The sequence below is a fragment of the Amphiprion ocellaris genome, chromosome 20 (assembly GCF_022539595.1).
Source record: "Amphiprion ocellaris isolate individual 3 ecotype Okinawa chromosome 20, ASM2253959v1, whole genome shotgun sequence".
NCBI classification, from domain to species: domain Eukaryota; kingdom Metazoa; phylum Chordata; class Actinopteri; family Pomacentridae; genus Amphiprion; species Amphiprion ocellaris.
Window position 1 is genome coordinate 18204 of NC_072785.1, and position 19544 is coordinate 37747.

The 19544-nt window shown below is 42.7% G+C and overlaps 1 long non-coding RNA gene across 1 annotated transcript; it reads right to left on the reverse strand.

Annotated features, from left to right (window-relative positions):
* Positions 1 to 10237: 10237 nt before the first annotated feature.
* On the reverse strand, positions 10238 to 18066 carry LOC129347806 (uncharacterized). The gene is made up of 3 exons (XR_008600073.1): positions 17822 to 18066; positions 12689 to 12927; positions 10238 to 10470 (listed from the first exon to the last, which is right to left on the reverse strand). It is a non-coding gene; the product is annotated as an uncharacterized LOC129347806 (long non-coding RNA).
* Positions 18067 to 19544: the final 1478 nt, after the last annotated feature.

Below are 19544 nucleotides of genomic sequence, written 5' to 3' on the forward strand. Positions count from 1 at the left end.
GGCTCTAATGTGGGGGGACCCATCTGCCTGCTGGCCGGGCGGGTTGAGAGGGACAGAAGAGGTAGAAAGGTAGAGATAGAGGGATAGAAGTAGAGGGGTAGAGGTAGAGAGGTAGAGATAGAGGGATACAGATAGAGGGGTAGAGATAGAGAGGTGGGGGGTGGGACACAAGGACCATAAAACACAGCCACACATCTGAAGCATCCAGCATCCAGCTCTGGGACCAGGGACACTCGGAGAAAGGACACAGAAAGAAACAGAGTGAATGTAATGCAATAATGGTATATATAGTAAATACATAGGTAGTTAGAGAAGGGCTCAGTGCATCAAGAGAGGTTCCCCAGCAGCCTAGGCCTATAGCAGCATAACTAGGGGCAAACTAAAGGGACGTCAAGAGGGGAAGTCAGTTGTGCAAATGAAAACACCAGCTCACCCCGTCAGGGTCCCCCAGTCAGCCCTAACTATAAGCTTTGTCGAAAAGGAAGGTTTTAAGCCTGGTCTTAAAAATAGAGAGGGTGTCCGCCTCCCGAACCCAAACTGGGAGCTGGTTCCACAGGAGAGGTGCCTGATAACTGAAGGCTCTGCCTCCCATTCTACTTTTAGAGATTCTAGGAACAACAAGTAAGCCTGCAGTTTGAGAGCGAAGAGTTCTGCTAGGATAATATGGTACTATCAGGTCTTTAAGATATGATGGAGATTGGTTGTTAAGAGCTTTATATGTCAGAAGAAGGATTTTGAATTCTATTCTAGATTTAACAGGAAGCCAATGAAGAGAAACCAATATAGGAGAAATATGATCTCTCTTGCTAACTCCCGTCAGTACTCTGGCTGCAGCGTTTTGGATCAGCTGTAGATATTTCAGAGAGCTATTGGGACAACCTGATAATAAGGAATTACAGTAGTCAAGCCTAGAAGTAACAAATGCATGGACTAGTTTTTCTGCATCACTCTGAGACAGGATGTTCCTGATTTTCACAATATTTCTCAGGTGGAAAAAGGAAGTCCTACAGATTTGTTTTATGTGCGAGTTAAAGGACATGTCCTGGTCAAAGATAACACCGAGGTTCCTCACAGTAGTACTGGAGGCCAATGTAATGCCATCCAGAGTAACTATATGCTTTGAAAGCAATTCTCTAAGATGTTTGGGGCCAAATACAATGACTTCAGTCTTGTCTGAATTTAGTAGTAAGAAATTATAGGTCATCCAGGTCTTTATGTCCTTAAGACAATCTTGCAGTCTAGCTAGCTGATTAGTTTCATTTGGCTTCATAGATAAATACAATTGAGTGTCGTCAGCATAACAATGGAAATTAATACAGTGCTTCCTAATAATGTTGCCTAAGGGAAGCATGTATAATGTGAACAGTATTGGTCCTAAGACAGAACCCTGAGGAACTCCATGATTAACCCTAGTATGCTCAGAAGAGTCATTGTTGACATGCACAAATTGGAACCTGTCTGATAAGTAGGATTTAAACCAGTCCAGTGCTGTCCCTTTAATGCCAATAGAATGTTCTAGTCGCTGTAATAAAAGTTTGTGGTCGATTGTATCGAATGCTGCACTAAGGTCCAATAAAATAAGTATAGAGACCAGTCCATTATCTGACGCTATGAGAAGGTCATTAGTAACTTTCACCAGAGCTGTTTCTGTGCTATGATGCACTCTGAAGCCTGACTGAAACTCTTCAAACAAGCTATTCCTTTGTAAATGTTCACATAATTGATTTGCAACTGTTCTTTCCAGAATTTTGGAGAGAAATGGGAGGTTGGAAATTGGTCTATAGTTGGCTAAAACATCTGGATCTAGAGTGGGCTTTTTAAGTAAAGGTTTGATTACAGCAACCTTAAAAGCCTGTGGTACATAACCTGTTACTAGAGAGAGATTAATCAGATCTAACATTGAGGAATTAATTAAAGGTAAAGCCTCCTTGAACAGTCTAGTTGGGATAGGATCTAAAAGACATGTTGATGGTTTGGATGTAGAAACTATTGAAATGAGTTCAGAGAGATGTATGGGGGTGAAAAATTCTAAATATCCATCTGGTCTTACAGCCAATTCTAAAGTATCTGTACTCGATGATACATCTGTGACATTTGCAGGAAGGGCCAGAGTAATTTTTTCTCTAATCGTAATAATTTTATTTGTAAAGAAGCTCATGAAGTTGTTACTGCTCAAAGCTAAAGGAATACAAGGTTCAACAGAGCTCTGACTCTTTGTCAGCCTGGCTACAGTGCTGAAAAGAAACCTGGGGTTGTTCTTGTTTTCCTCTATTAAAGATGAATAATATGTTGTCCTGGCATTACGAAGAGCTTTTTTATAAATTACTAGACTATTTTTCCAAGCTACATAAACTTCCTCTAAATTAGTGGAATACCACTTCCTTTCCAGCTTTCGGGACGCCTGCTTTAAAGTCCGCAGCTGGGAATTATACCAAGGAGCAGGTCCTCTCTGAGATAGAACTTTCTTTTTTACAGGTGCAACACTATCAAGTGTTGTACGCAGTGAGGCTGCAGCATTATTAACAATATAATCCACTTCTGTGGGGGTAAAATTATAATATTTCCCTTCCATTATATCAGTAAGTGGTGCTGGACTAAATAGAGAGGGTATTATTTCCTTAAATTTAGTCACCGAATTGTGAGACAGACATCTACTGTAATGATATTTATTCTTAACTCCTATACAATCTATTGTTGTAAATTGAAATGTTATCATAAAATGGTCAGAAAGAAGAGGGTTCCGGGGAAATACTGTTAACTGTTTGATTTCTATGCCATAAGTCAGAACGAGGTCAAGGGTATGATTAAAACTATGAGTTGGTTTATTTACATGTTGAGAAAACCCAATTGAGTCTAATATTGAATTAAAAGCAGTCGTAAGGCTGTCACTGTCCACGTCAACATGAATGTTGAAGTCACCCACAATAATGACTTTATCTGAGCTGAGCACTAAATCAGATAAAAAGTCTGAGAATTGAGATAAAAACTCAGAGTAAGGAGCAGGAGGACGATATACAACAACAAATAAAACTGGTTTCTGAGCTTTTAAATCTGGATGAGAGAGACTGAGAGTAAGATTTTCAAATGAACTGTAACTAGGTTTAGGTCTCTGGTTCATTTTTAAGCTAGAGAGGTAAATTGCTGCCACTCCTCCTCCTCTGCCTGTGATTCGAGGAACATGACAGTTAGTATGACTAGTAGGAGTTGATTCATTTAGACTAACATATTCTTCCTGCTGCAACCAGGTTTCAGTCAAACAGAACAAATCAATCTGGTTATCAGTTATCAAATCATTTACTAACAGAGATTTAGACGAGAGAGATCTAACATTTAACAGACCACATTTAATTGTCCTGTTTCTTCGCTCAGTTGAAATAGTGGTATTAATTTTAATTAGATTTTTATGGTTACTATGTCTTTTGTTTATTTTTGATTTGCTTAATTTATTGAATTTTGGTGGTCGTGGGACAGACACAGTCTCAATAAAGCTAACTGAATTACTGGAGGGTGACAGCTGAGAGGAAACTGCAGAGAGGTGTGGAAGACTACAACTCTGCATCCTGGTCTGAACTCTGGGTTGTCATGCTTTAGGAGTTCTAATAAAATCAGCCATATTTCTAGAAATGAGAGCTGCACCAGCCAAAGTGGGATGGATGCCGTCTCTCCTAATCAGACCAGGTTTTCCCCAGAAAGAGCTCCAATTGTCTATAAAGCCAACGTCGTTTGCAGTACACCACGTAGACGACCAGCGGCGAAACGATGCCATACGGCTAAACATGTCATCGCTTGTCAGATCAGGCAGGGGTCCAGAGAAAACTACAGAGTCCGACATGGTTGATGAGAGAGAGAGAGAGAGAGACACCTGTCCTGGGGGACAGGAGGAGAGCAAGAGAGACAGACACCTGTCCTGAGGGACAGGAGGAGAGAAAGAGAGACAGACACCTGTCCTGAGGGACAGGAGGAGAGAAAGAGAGACAGACACCTGTCCTGAGGGACAGGAGGAGAGCAAGAGAGACAGACACCTGTCCTGGGGGACAAGAGGAGTGAGAGAGAATGAGAGAGAGAGAGACAGACATCTGTCCTGGGGGACAGGAGGAAAGAGAGAGACACCTGTCATGGGGGACAGGATGAGAGAGAGAGACACCTGTCCTGGGGGACAAGAGGAGAGTGAGAGAGAATGAGAGAGAGAGACAGACATCTGTCCTGGGGGACAGGAGGAGAGAGATAGACAGACACCTGTCCTGGGGGACAGGAGGAGAGCAAGAGAGACAGATACCTGTCCTGGGGGACAGAAGGAGAGCAAGAGAGACAGACACCTGTCCTGAGGGACAGGAGAAGAGAAAGAGAGAGAGACACCTGTCCTGAGGGACAGGAGGAGAGCAAGAGAGACAGACACCTGTCCTGGGGGACAGAAGGAGAGCAAGAGAGACAGACACCTGTCCTGAGGGACAGGAGAAGAGAAAGAGAGAGAGACACCTGTCCTGGGGGACAAGAGGAGAGTGAGAGAGAATGAGAGAGAGAGACAGACATCTGTCCTGGGGGACAGGAGGAGAGAGATAGACAGACACCTGTCCTGGGGGACAGGAGGAGAGAGATAGACAGACACCTGTCCTGGGGGAATGGAGGAGAGCAAGAGAGACAGACAGCTGTCCTGAGGGACAGGAGGAGAGCAAGAGAGAGAGACACCTGTCCTGGGGGACAGGAGGAAAGAGAGAGACACCTGTCATGGGGGACAGGATGAGAGAGAGCAAGACAGACACCTGTCCTGGGGGACATGAGGAGAGAGAGAGACACCTTTCATGGGGGACAGGATGAGAGAGAGAGAGACAGACACCTGTCATGGGTCACAGGTGGAGAGAGAGACAGATACCTATCCTGGGGGACAGGAAGAGAGAGATAGACAGACACCTATACTGGGGGACAGGAGGAGAGCAAGAGAGACAGACACCTGTCCTGGGGGACAAGAGGAGAGTGAGAGAGAATGAGAGAGAGAGACAGACACCTGTCCTGGGGGACAGGAGGAGAGAGATAGACAGACACCTGTCCTGGGGGACAGGAGGAGAGAAAGAGAGACAGACACCTGTCCTGGGGGACAGGAGGAAAGAGAGAGACACCTGTCATGGGGGACAGGATGAGAGAGAGAGACACCTGTCCTGGGGAACACTCGGGCTGAAACACCTGGGCAGTCATTAGCTGTAACACATTACATCTAATAGCTGTCGTCCAATAAATGATAGGCATTAGCTCTCATATGTTACTTTAATACATTAGCTGTTATACAATAGCTGTGGTACAATCATAATAATGATCATGGATAAGATTTATATAGCGCTTTTCAAGGCACTCAAAGCGCTTCACAATGAATCCATTATTCATTCACTCACACATTCTCACTCAGCGGTGGTAAACTACATTTGTAGCCACAGCTGCCCTGGGGCAGACTGACGGAAGCGTGGCTGACAATCTGCGCCTACGGCCCCTCCGACCACCACCAACATTCTCACGCATTCATACTCCAGTGTGAGTAGCAGCACTGGAGGCCAGGTGGGTAAAGTGTCTTGCCCAAGGACACAACAGCACATGACTAGGACAGAGAGGGAATCGAAACGCCGACCTTTCGATCATTGGAAGACCCACTCTACCACCTGAGCCACAGCCGCCCCACGATAGGTATAATACATTAGCTCATATACATCACTAAAAATTGAGCTGTTATACATTAGCTGTAGTGCAATAGATGCAAACAAATGAACACTCGGGCTGGGGCTGGAACACACAGGAGGAAAGAGAGAGAGGGACAGACACCTGTCATGGGGGACAGGAGGAGAGAGACAGACACCTGTCCTGGGGGACAGGAAGGGAGAGAGACAGACACCTGTCCTGGGGGACAGGAGGAGAGAGAGAGAGAGACAGACACCTGTCATGGGGCACAGGTGGAGAGAGAGACAGACACCTGTCCTGGGGGACAGGAGGAGAGCAAGAGAGACAGACACCTGTCCTAAGGGACAGGAGGAGAGAAAGAGAGAGAGACACCTGTCCTGAGGGACAAGAGGAGAGAAAGAGAGAGAGACACCTGTCCTGGGGGACAAGAGGAGAGTGAGAGAGAATGAGAGAGAGAGACAGACACCTGTCCTGGGGGACAGGAGGAGAGAGATAGACAGACACCTGTCCTGGGGGCCAGGAGGAGAGCAAGAGAGAGAGACACCTGTCCTGGGGGACAAGAGGAGAGTGAGAGAGAGAGACAGACAGACATCTGTCCTGGGGGACAGGAAGAGAGCAAGAGAGACAGACAGCTGTCCTGGGGGACAGGAGGAGAGCAAGAGAGACAGACACCTGTCCTGGGGGACAGGAGGAGAGCAAGAGAGACAGACAGCTGTCCTGGGGGACAGGAGGAGAGCGAGAGAGACAGACACCTGTCATGAGGGACAAGAGGAGAGAAAGAGAGAGAGACACCTGTCCTGGGGGACAGGAGGAAAGAGAGAGACACCTGTCATGGGGGACAGTATGAGAGAGAGAGAGCAAGACAGACACCTGTCCTGGGGGACATGAGGAGAGAGAGAGACACCTGTCATGGGGCACAGGTGGAATGAGAGACAGATACCTATCCTGGGGGACAGGAAGAGAGAGATAGACAGACACCTGTCCTGGGGGACAGGAGGAGAGAGATAGACAGACACCTGTCCTGGGGGACAGGAGAGAGAGAGAGAGACCCGACACCTGTCCTGAGGGACAAGAGGAGAGAGACAGACAGACACCTGTCCTGAGGGACAGGAGGAGAGAAAGAGAGAATGAGAGAGAGAGACAGACATCTGTCCTGGGGGACAGGAGGAGAGAGATAGACAGACACCTGTCCTGGGGGAAAGGAGGAGAGAGATAGACAGACACCTGTCCTGGGGGAAAGGAGGAGAGCAAGAGAGACAGACACCTGTCCTGAGGGACAGGAGGAGAGAAAGAGAGAGAGACACCTGTCCTGGGCGACAAGAGGAGAGTGAGAGAGAATGAGAGAGAGAGACAGACACCTGTCCTGGGGGACAGGAGGAGAGAGATACAGACACCTGTCCTGGGGGACAGGATGAGAGCAAGAGAGACAGACACCTGTCCTGAGGGACAGGAGGAGAGCAAGAGAGACAGACACCTGTCCTGGGGGACAGGAGGAAAGAGAGAGACACCTGTCATGGGGGACAGGATGAGAGAGAGAGACACCTGTCCTGGGGAACACTCGGGCTGAAACACCTGGGCAGTCATTAGCTGTAACACATTACATCTAATAGCTGTAGTCCAATAAATGATAGGCATTAGCTCTCATATGTTACTTTAATACATTAGCTGTTATACAATAGCTGTGGTACAATCATAATAATGATCATGGATAAGATTTATATAGCGCTTTTCAAGGCACTCAAAGCGCTTCACAATGAATCCATTATTCATTCACTCACACATTCTCACTCAGCGGTGGTAAACTACATTTGTAGCCACAGCTGCCCTGGAGCAGACTGACGGAAGCGTGGCTGACAATCTGCACCTACGGCCCCTCCGACCACCACCAACATTCACACGCATTCATACTCCAGTGTGAGTAGCAGCACTGGAGGCCAGGTGGGTAAAGTGTCTTGCCCAAGGACACAAAAGGCACATGACTAGGACAGAGAGGGAATCGAAACGCCGACCTTTCGATCATTGGAAGACCCGCTCTACCACCTGAGCCACAGCCTCCCCACGATAGGTATAATACATTAGCTCATATACATCACTAAAAATTGAGCTGTTATACATTAGCTGTAGTGCAATAGATGCAAACAAATGAACACTCGGGCTGGGGCTGGAACACACAGGAGGAAAGAGAGAGAGAGACAGACACCTGTCATGGGGGACAGGAGGAGAGAGACAGACACCTGTCCTGGGGGACAGGAAGGGAGAGAGACAGACACCTGTCCTGGGGGACAGGAAGGGAGAGAGACAGACACCTGTCCTGGGGGACAGGATGACAGAGGGACACCTGTCAAGCAGATCCAGAGGAGAGAGAGACACCTGTCCTGGGGGACAAGAGGAAAGAGAGAGACACCTGTCATGGGGGACAGGATGAGAGAGAGCAAGACAGACACCTGTCCTGGGGGACATGAGGAGAGAGAGAGACACCTGTCATGGGTCACAGGTGGAGAGAGAGACTTGTCCTGGGGGGCAAGAGGAGAGAGGGACACCTGTCCTGGGGGGCACGCAGAGAGAGAGACAGATACCTTTCCTGGGGGACAGGAAGAGAGAGAGACTTGTCCTGGGGGACATGAGGAGAGAGAGACAGACGCCTGTCATGGGGGACAGGATGAGAGAGAGCAAGACAGACACCTGTCCTGGGGGACATGAGGAGAGAGAGAGACACCTGTCATGGGGCACAGGTGGAGAGAGAGCAAGACAGATACCTATCCTGGGGGACAGGAAGAGAGAGATAGACACCTGTCCTGGGGGACAGGAAGGGAGAGAGACAGACACCTGTCCTGGGGGACAGGAAGGGAGAGAGACAGACACCTGTCCTGGGGGACAGGATGACAGAGGGACACCTGTCAAGCAGATCCAGAGGAGAGAGAGACACCTGTCCTGGGGGACAAGAGGAAAGAGAGAGACACCTGTCATGGGGGACAGGATGAGAGAGAGCAAGACAGACACCTGTCCTGGGGGACATGAGGAGAGAGAGAGACACCTGTCATGGGTCACAGGTGGAGAGAGAGACAGATACCTATCCTGGGGGACAGGAGGAGAGCAAGAGAGACAGACACCTGTCCTGAGGGACAGGAGGAGAGCAAGAGAGAGAGACACCTGTCCTGAGGGACAGGAGGAGAGCAAGAGAGACAGACACCTGTCCTGGGGGACAGGAGGAGAGCAAGAGAGACAGACACCTGTCCTGGGGGACAGGAGGAGAGCAAGAGAGGAGGAGAGCAAGAGAGAGAGACACCTGTCCTGGGGGACAGGAGGAAAGAGAGAGACACCTGTCATGGGGCACAGGTGGAGAGAGAGACTTGTCCTGGGGGGCAAGAGGAGAGAGGGACACCTGTCCTGGGGGGCACGCAGAGAGAGAGACAGATACCTTTCCTGGGGGACAGGAAGAGAGAGAGACTTGTCCTGGGGGACATGAGGAGAGAGAGACAGACACCTGTCATGGGGGACAGGATGAGAGAGAGCAAGACAGACACCTGTCCTGGGGGACATGAGGAGAGAGAGAGACACCTGTCATGGGGCACAGGTGGAGAGAGAGCAAGACAGATACCTATCCTGGGGGACAGGAAGAGAGAGATAGACACCTGTCCTGGGGGACAGGAGGAGAGAAAGAGAGACAGACACCTGTCCTGAGGGACAGGAGGAGAGAAAGAGATACAGACACCTGTCCTGGGGGACAGGTGGAGAGAAAATGGAGACGGGAGCAGAAGGTGGAGAAGGGAACAGAACCTCGAGTCGGGAGCAACCTGGGAGTAGAACCTGGAGACGGGTGCAGAACCTGGAGACGGGAGCAGAAAATGGAGACGGGAGCAGAACCTGGGGACGAGAGCAGAACCTGGAGACGGACGCAGGACCGGGTCTATCTCCCGGTCCTGTGCCCGTCTCCTGGCCCTGCGTCCGTCTCCCGGTCTGCTGATTGCAGAGTGCCATCACCTGCCGCCACAGCCTTCATGCACACACCTAATACACCTAATAAGGAAAACAGAAGGGAGGGAAAAAAAGTCCTACACAGAGCCTGCTGCTGCTGCAGGCCTGACAATTCTGTGCAGTTAGAATGACAGAAATCATAGAAAAATACAAAAACATAGAATTTCTCTGTAAAACTACAGCAAAGTGACACAAAAGAACGACGATATGATGCAACAGCACAGCAAAGAGACACAAAATGACCTAAAAGAGACGAACATCAACAATAAATAGATGCAAATTGAACATTCATACATGTAAAAACTACCAGTAACTACAAACAATAACTCCAAAAACAGACGGGACCAACAAAATAGACACTAAATGGTCACACAGAGACACCAAATCTCAACTATAAGATGCATAAAGACAGTGAAAGCTCTAAAATCCTGCACCTTTGTGGAAACAGAACAACATGAAAGAGGAGAGACAACTGAGAAATCTTTTGAAAAAGTTAGATGAATCAGGAGGAAAACAAACCGTGCATAAACACCTAACCTCACAATTATTCCAGTCACAGTCGGAACCAGTTTGGTTAACTTCAGATCCACCGCTGGGAGCAGACGTAGATCTTCTTCCTCTCCAGCTCCGTTCATCTTCTTGGCTTCTATCTGCAGATCTCCACATTTATCCTCCAGCAGCCTCCAGAGATAACTTCACCAAACGCCGCCCCAGAGGCCGGTCGGGTCTTCAGATCCGTCTGGAGGATGGACAACGTTTCCTCTCCTCGTCCATCTCCTGAGCATCGGTAAGAATCCCTCTGGGCTCTGAGGGTTTCTGCAGGAACGTCTGACGCTAAATGTTAGAGAATAGATCTCAATCTCCAGAACACTGAAACTAAAACACACATTTAACACAATAAACACATTTTATATCATCAGAAAAAACATTTAGACAAAAAACTGAAAAAACGGGGTTAGAAAAACTGTTAAAGCTCTAAAACTGTTTCTCTTCATGATGCACAGAAATCAGGATTCAACTGAAATTCAGCAGAACAGAATATAAAACAAACTGCAGTCCATCACTCTGTTTATTAATTTTACAAGTTTCAGGACAGTTGGTTTTATCTTTAGACACTTTTTTTAAAAAATCCTAGAAGTTAAACGTGTCTAAAACTGATCTAACAAGAAGATCAGGCATAAAAACTGTTCACAGAAGAACTAAAATGTGTTAAAGACGTTAGAGAGAAGATTCAGTGTGCAAAAATGTAGAAAACCTGTAATCTAGAACTAATACAGAGTGAGCAAACTGGCATAAATTAGACAAAAAAATATTATATCCATCTATCTTTAACCATTAAATCAGTTTAAGGAAAGTTTCTTCTGTCTTTAGGCTCTTTTCAATTCTAGAAGTTAAACATGTCAAAAACTGATTTAACAAGAAGATCAGACATAAAAACTGTTCACTGAAGAACAAAAATGTGTTAAAGACGTTAGAGAAAAGATGTAAAAATGTAAAAAAAAAATTAAACAACTTGTAATGTAGAATTAATATAGAGAAAAAATACTTGCATGTATGCAGTGTGCAAACGCGTATATTAGAAAATGTATTTGTATGCATCTATCTTTAACCATTAAATCAGTTTTAGGAACGTTAGATTTTTTTAAATTGCTGCAATTCTAGAAGTTAAATGTTTTTAATTTAACAAGAAGATCAGACATTAAAACTTTTCACTGAAGAAGCACTAAATGTGTTAAAGATGTCAGAGAAAAGATCCAGTGTGCAGAAATGGAGAAAACCTGTAATGTAGAATTAATATAGAGCAACAATACTTGCATATATGCAGTGTTCAAACTGGCATAAATTAGAAAAAAAAAAAAAAATTATATGCATCTATCTGTAAACATTTAATCCATTTTAGGGTTAGGGTTCCTTTCAGATTCAGACTTTATTTCAATTCTCAAAGTTAATCTTTTTGGAGCAACATTTTGAGTCATTTTCAGAGAGTTTTCACTTGTTTTAGTTGAATTTTTGTCAAATTTTGAGTAATGTTGGTGAAATTATGTTCATTTTAGTTAAGTTACCTCAACTTTAATCAGGTTTTCTATCAACTTATTGCATACATTTTCAATCTTTTTGGACAAATTTTGAGTAATTTCATATAATTTCGAGTCAATCTGGAAACGTTTTATCTCATTAGGAGAAATTTTTGAGTAATTCTGCACCAAGTTTCATCTTTTTTTGTCATTTTCAGACAGTTTACAGTTAAAAGAAATGTTAAAATGTTGAAGAACATTCACAACAAAATCAACTAAAATCCAGCAAATTTCGCAGATTTTTTTATGAATGCTCTTCAAGAAAATATTACAAGTTTTATTGATATATACATACATATATATATATATATATATATATATATATATAAACACACATATATATACATACACATATATATATATATATATATATATATATATATATATATATATATATATATATATATATAAATAAACACACATATATATATATAAATAATCACTGGATATTTTTAGGATGTTTTGGGGAGATTTTTACTCATGTTTTGAAAATATTTACAAGAATTTTCTTGCCAAATTTAGGAAATTTTTTGAAAATAAAACTTTTAAAGGAAACTTTTAAGGAGTTATTGCAATTTTCTTCCTGAAGGTTTTGCAAAATTTTCAGAAATTTGGGGATTTTTTTTGCTGATTTTTTTTCAGACAAGGTAACAATATTTTTTGGTGCCTGTAAATGAAGACAACAGGAAGGTTAATTTAGCTCGACTTGAATTCAGTTTTCTCTCAGCTTCTTTATAAATTCCAGTGTAAATTCCACGTGATGTGAAGTTGATGCTACATTATGATGTTGACCCAGTTTGGTTGACAGAAATAAGCGATAAATTTCCTCTCAGAGTGCATAAATAGAGTGAACTGTTGGTCTGTGGAAACTCTGATCTGTTAAATGTGGCGGCTTCCCGTCCTTATTTTCTGCCTCGCTACATAAACGGAGCAGCATCACGTGACTCTGAGTGTTACTAACAGTTTACACCTGTTACCTGTAATCTGCCCGTTACCACGGCGTTGCAGTTGTCTGTTCAGGGTGAAGCTTCCAGGAGGGATTTAGAAGTTCAGTCTGTTCAGAGCTGGATTTCCTCACATCAGTGGGCTGGGAGGGTGAGGAGAGGTGGAGGTTTTCAAATGTCAGGTCCAGAGAGATTAACAGACTCCCTCCAACATCCTCCAGTCTGGCAAAAAACGGAGTCGTTCTTTTCTCTCTGCAGACAAAGTTTTAATGCTGGAGAAGAGAGGAAAGTCTGAGTTAGAGCTCCGAATGTTAAAATACGCTCTGAAAAGCCAATAGAAGTCTGAGTTTATGTTAAAATACGCTCTGAAAAGTCAATAACAGTCTGAGTTTATGTTAAAATATGCTCTGAAAAGTCAATAAAAGTCTGAGATTATGTTAAAATATGCTCTGAAAAGTCACCAAAAGCCTGAGTTTATGTTAAAATACAAACAGAAAAGTCATCAAAAGTTAGGGCTGGGCGATATGGCCTTAAAAAAAAATCTCCGATTTTTTCACAAAAAATCCCGATTCACCCGATTTTTTTTTTTTTGCCCCCTACACTGTAACAAATTGCTGTAAAAATACAGCATATTTTGTACAGTAATATACCGTTCTTTGTAAATACATCTGAATACTGTAAATTCACGTGTTTTTCAAGAACAAAATATTAACAGCAAGCTACCGTACAATCTTACAGCAGATTACAGTATTTTTCTGGTTTGGGTTGATCTGAGTGTGACTGTTGCTGCAGTCCGACCGTTACTCGTCTCGGCAAATCTTCCTGCACATCACCACATTTAGCAAACAGCCAACACAAAGAAGTGACGAAATAGGTTTAAAATATTCTGTCGTGATTTTACTCATTACTGAGGGAAGATGTGGAGAAAAGGAAGAACTGAGGACGACGATTTTCGGGCCGGCTCAGACCTGCAGGGACCACCTGTAGCTGATCCATCCTGCTCCGGTTCACTTAACAAGGTAACTGTGATTATTAAACAGTCAGCCTTACTTTTAATTCTGTCAGTCTATTTTATTTATGTTTTATTCTTTGACAGTAACATAAATATAGCCAGGTTAGTTACTACTTGGTGTTAGCCACGAGTCGCTAGCATGAATGCTAACGTTTCCCACACTGTTAGCTAGCATGAATGCTAACGTTTCCCACACTGTTAGCTAGCAGCTAGCATGAATGCTAACGTTTCCCACACTGTTAGCTAGCAGCTAGCTAGCTAGCATACTCTCCTTTGGCTGCAGAGTGGACAAAACTTTGGCTCTTTCTTTTAAACCAGACCAGGAAAATGAATTTCTAAGCAACCAGATCCAACTAGGTTAGGTTAGCTATCTCTGTCTTTGTGTAATTTTCCATCAAATATCCAATGTGATGCTCCACTGATCTGTTATCAGATCTCCACATGTACTTGTCTGCATTCCACCATTTGGGTAATTTCAAGTTTTAAAAAGGTTTGTAGGATGTGTCATGTTGCTTTTCTCTCCACTTAGGAAAGGTAAACTTACTTGTTATGCAAACGGCTGCAAAAATTAGATTTAAATGTGTACTGAACTAAACAGCTGTTATAAGTGGAAGCCTCTGTTTTGCTTAATTATTTTAGTTTCCTGTTTTTTTTTTTGTTAGTTTGTTTGGTTTTTTTTTGATGAATGTGACAGAGTTCCATATTGAGTTTAAAGCATGTTTGCCTACCACACCTAATATACTCTTTCTTTGTCATTTCATTGTAGGCGCTTCCTTGGTAATCAACCCTGAGAGGGGAACAAAGGCCAGCCAGGAGAAGGTGATGTCCAAGAGGTCGGGGAGCTGCTCCAGAAAAAGGCATCTACTGTAAATCCCCATGTAGTCACCTTTATATAAAGACTAATGGACTCTGAGTGGGACTTCATGTAAACCCACAGCTCCTCTCCACACAGAACCTCACTTTCACAAAGGACAAGCCCAGTCTGCAACCAGATGTTCATGCTGTCATTCTAAGGTAACAAGTCTCAGTATTGTGTTTGGTTCAGTATAAAATACTTCAGTCCTGGTGTCTCAGTTTTGAAGTTCCAGGTTTGTTCCATGACTTGGTGTTTATTGAACATGATCAAGAGTTATGAAAGACTGATTCTGAAGGCAGGGTACCTGAAATGTGATGTGCAATTTTTAAACAGATTGTTGACAACCTGTTAAACATCATTAGTTGTTTTTATAGATTGTATTTTACAAGACTTCAATTTCTTGAAATTTGTTAGCTGCTGAATGTGTTCAATGCAGTATTAAATGATTTAAGTGATATATAGGAATCTTTTGTTACAGTTCAGGAAAAATGGAAACCAAACTCAGTGTACCTGAACTAGAACATGCACAATGAGAACCTGTTCAGCATGAGGAAATGATTGTATGTTACTAAAATTTAATGAGTGAAATAAGTCAGTTTTTGAACTATGTTTGATACAGTGTTGGATTTAATAAAAGCTTAATGTTGAAAAGTCATCTCTTGTCTGAGCCATTTCTATGCTATGCTATTTCCTGGGGCTTTCATTTTGAAAGCCCCAGGAAATAGCTCTCTAAACAGCATAATACCGTAATATTTTTGACAGTATTAAACTGTTGTTGTAGAATACGGTAGGATTACTGTAAAATAACAGTGCGCTGCTGGCAACTTTAGCTGCCAGCTCTTTACTGTAAATTTACAGGGAAATTTCTTAGTGTACCTAATCTCCTCACGCCGGAGTCCAGTCTACTTAATGCAAATGAGCTGCAGCCCGCAGTGGGCGCACTCTGAACTACAGGAGCCCAGCAGGCAGGCGCTGGTGGCGGATGTTGATGAGAAAATCGATTTTCATAAAAACAAATCGACATTAAGTACAAACTCGAATTAATCGATAAAATCGATTTATCGCCCAGCCCTATCAAAAGTCTGAGTTTATGTTAAAATACAAACAGAAAAGTCATCAAAACTCTGAGTTTATGTTAAAATACGCTCTGAAAAGTCACCAAAAGTCTCTCTGTTTGTGGATTTAACACTGAATCTAACATTAGATTTGAAGCCGGGTTAAATCAGAAACCAATACTTCAAATTAAATTTGTGGGGGTTCTTTGTTTCCCAAGTTATTTACATCTAATAGAATTTATACAATGAATTGTGTTTTACAAAAACCTATGGCGCAACACATTAGTAGAAATATGAGAAACAGCACCAGAAATAGTACTAAAAACAGAAACATACGGCTGTGGCACCTAGTGGGCAAATAAAACCCACAGTTACTACACTGCCCTCTATAAGCCTCTGTTCTAAACACATACTGCAGTAACACAAAAGCAGTTAGAAATATCTCATCATTAACCAACACAAAAACACAATGCATATAATAATACATTCATATTTCATGGAACTAAGAACATCATGATTGATCAGCTTGGGTCAAGATGGTGCCAGTGTGTGTGGCAGCTTGTCTCTCACTGTCAGTTTTGTTGATGATATTATTGTAGTTCACCCTCGGCACTCAACAAATCAAGTCGCTGCTCATGTATGATGGACAAACACTGCTGGAGCTTGGTTTCTCTGCTAAAGATGGAGTTACGCCCGCTGGGGGCTGGAGTGCAGCTTATAGGGGGGGCTCCAAGCCAAACAGGTTGGGAACCACTGCTCTAACTGTCGCTACTCCTCAGCACAGTACACGGACATAAAGTGGATTTTTAATGCAAATAACAAACTATTTACCACCCAGTCACTGTATTTCATAATTCAGTCTTTCATAGCACGGTATTATTTACATTTTCTTACTGTCCCACAGTAACCAGTAACCCTTTGTTCTGTTCCCACCACTTCCAGTATCTTGCCCTTTGACCTCAAAACTACCCCCAATACAACAATAACAATACGCCCCCTGCTGTCCAAAACGACAATCAGCAGAAGAGTCACAAACAGGGATTTCAGTGGTTTTCAGGATATTTACTTGCCTCTGTTTACCACCTGGTTACACCTGTATTAAAATTCAGGCCCAAAAGCAGGAACTTTATGCATTTGGACACATTATGAGTCAAGACTGAAGTTTCCAGTGATTTTGTGCAGAATTTTAATTAGTTTTGGGAAAATTTTGTCATTTTGGTTGAATTTTAAGCTTTTAAGTCATTTCAGACATTTTCAAGTCAGTTTTTATCATTTTGAGCAGGTCATGATACATTTTGGTTATGAGACAAATATTTTTAACTTGTTTTGGACAAATTTTGAGCTTTTAAGTCATTTCAGACATATTTAAGTCAGTTTTTATGTTTTGAGGAATTTTGTACAATATTTTAAGTTGTTTTTGACAAATTTAGATTTTTTTTAGTCTTTTCAAAGAATTTCAAGTCAGTTTTTTATCTTGCTTTGAGGTATTTTGCACAATATTGTAACTTGTTTAGACAAATTTCGAGCTTTTGAGTCATTTCAGAGTCAGTTTTTATTGTTTTTGAGCAGGTTTTGAGGCATTTTGCATGATGTTTTAACTTGTTTTGAACACATTTGCCCTCATTTCTGTCTCCTTTTATTCCTTTTCTCTCTACAGCAGATAATTTAATGAAATACTGGAAAAAAAAAACATCCCATAGAACAAAAGCAAAGGACCCTAAAAACACAGGAAGCATAAAACCATCTGATACCCACATCCAATGTTACCCGCCCCCAGATATATGGAACACCCAAAATACACAAAAAGACACTGCACTGCACCACATAGTGGACAGCATCAGATCAGTCACCTACAACCTTTATAAAGCTCTGGTAGAAATCATCAAACCCCTCCTTGGTACATCACAACATCACTGCAAGAACTCCAAACAACTGGACAAGAACTAAACCATATCACAGTAGAAAAAGAGGAGATATTCATATGACATGACGTAGTTTCATTCATCACTAAAACCCCGTAGACGTCACATTACACATCGTACAGGAACGACTCATGAAGGACAGGACACTGAAAGAACACACAAACCTCCCAGTAGACGACATCATCACATTACTCCGGTTTATTGCCAAATCCACCTATTTTCAGTTGAAAGGAATAATCTACAGTCAGAAACCAGGTTTAGCAATGACACATCTGGCCAGGTCATCATTGTAAAGGAGAAACTGTTCTCATCTGATCTTACCTGGTAAAATAAAGTTGAAAAAAAGATCCACTTTCAGCCATAATGAGTAACTTTTTCATGGAGGACCTGGAAACCAAAGCCATCCCCGCTCTGCAGACCCACACTCTGGAGAAGATACGTCCACGACATCCTGGAAATAATAAAATCTGGACACACACAAGAACTCACTGATCATCTGAACAACATGGACGACACGGGAAACATACAATCCACACAGGAAGAGGAAATAAACCGGACCATTTCATTCCTGGACATGAACATTCACCACAGAGAAGACAGCAGCATCAAAATAACAGTTTACAGGAAACCCCCACACACGGACCAGAACCTCCTCTGGACATCAGAACATCCACAGAACACAAACTACCAGTTAGAACACTATTAGAACAGACCAGAACCTCCTCTGGACATCAGAACATCCACAGAACACAAACTACCAGTTAGAACACTATTAGAACAGACCAGCATCATAACCGATGATAAAGACAGACAGGAGGAGGAAAAACACATCAGAACTCACTCACACACTACCAATATCCCATATGGGCCATAAACAAAGGAAAACAACAAGCCAAAAACAAAGAGAAAAAACTAAAACAAACAAAAACAAAACATACACAAAAACCAGACAATAAAAATGAAGACATAATCAGCATTCCATATATCTGAGGGACAACAGAACCCATACATCCCATAATGAGAAAACACAACATCAACACAGCAGTAGAACCACATAGAAAACTGCAGCAGCTATTAGTCCATCCAAAAGACAAAAAATGCAACATCATATATGAAAGTCTGTGTAAGTCATGCGATAAAACATACACTGGAGAAACTGGAAGATCATTCAACACAAGAAGAAAGGAACAGCAGACAGAATAAAGGAAACAGCTGGACGACTCACAAGAAGACAAAAAGAAAAAGCAGATGAAGAAAACAAAAAAATCAGCCATCAGGGACCACTGTAAAAGAAACAAGCACATCATGGACTGGGACAGGGGGAGGATTTAACATCAGAGACCAACAAACACAAACCATGGATTAAGGAGGCCTTAGAGACCAGGAAGTGTTGTAGTTTTCCATTCCATTGTACAGTATACACTGTTGTTTCTCTTCAAAAATGCATTTAAAGCTACTTTCTGCACATTTCTGGTACTTTCTTAGGATACAGAAGTACTATCTCTTGCTAAATAAATAATGTTTACACCTATGCAGTACCTTTAGCAACAATAATAGTGATAATTATTGAGTCCATGTTGGACTTCTATTCACTAACCCTCAGAGCAGAATGAGGCGTGCACGGAGTCACCTGATATCTAGAGTCATCTACCGGTGATGGAGGGTTTAATCAGACACACCTGAAGCCAAATGGCAGAAATATAAGTCCACTGCATTACCATAATCTCATAAACTGAGATATATATATATATATATATATACATACAAATGTCATCTGTTACCCTGGAAGTGGAACCTACTGGTGATAAAATAAAACAGAATCACAGAAAGCAGGTTTGATGCAGTTCTTCATCCTTTTTACTTTCAGTACAGCCCATGGTCCGTTGTGTTTTATTCAGCATGAGTACAGCTGGGACATGCTGCTTCATCAGAATAATGCATTTTAAACTTCCTGTGGTGGAAAATGACCCGTCATCTGTCAGCAGATCCAGCTTGTCTATACTCATGCTCAAAGTAACTGCAAAGGATTGTGGGTCAGGATGGC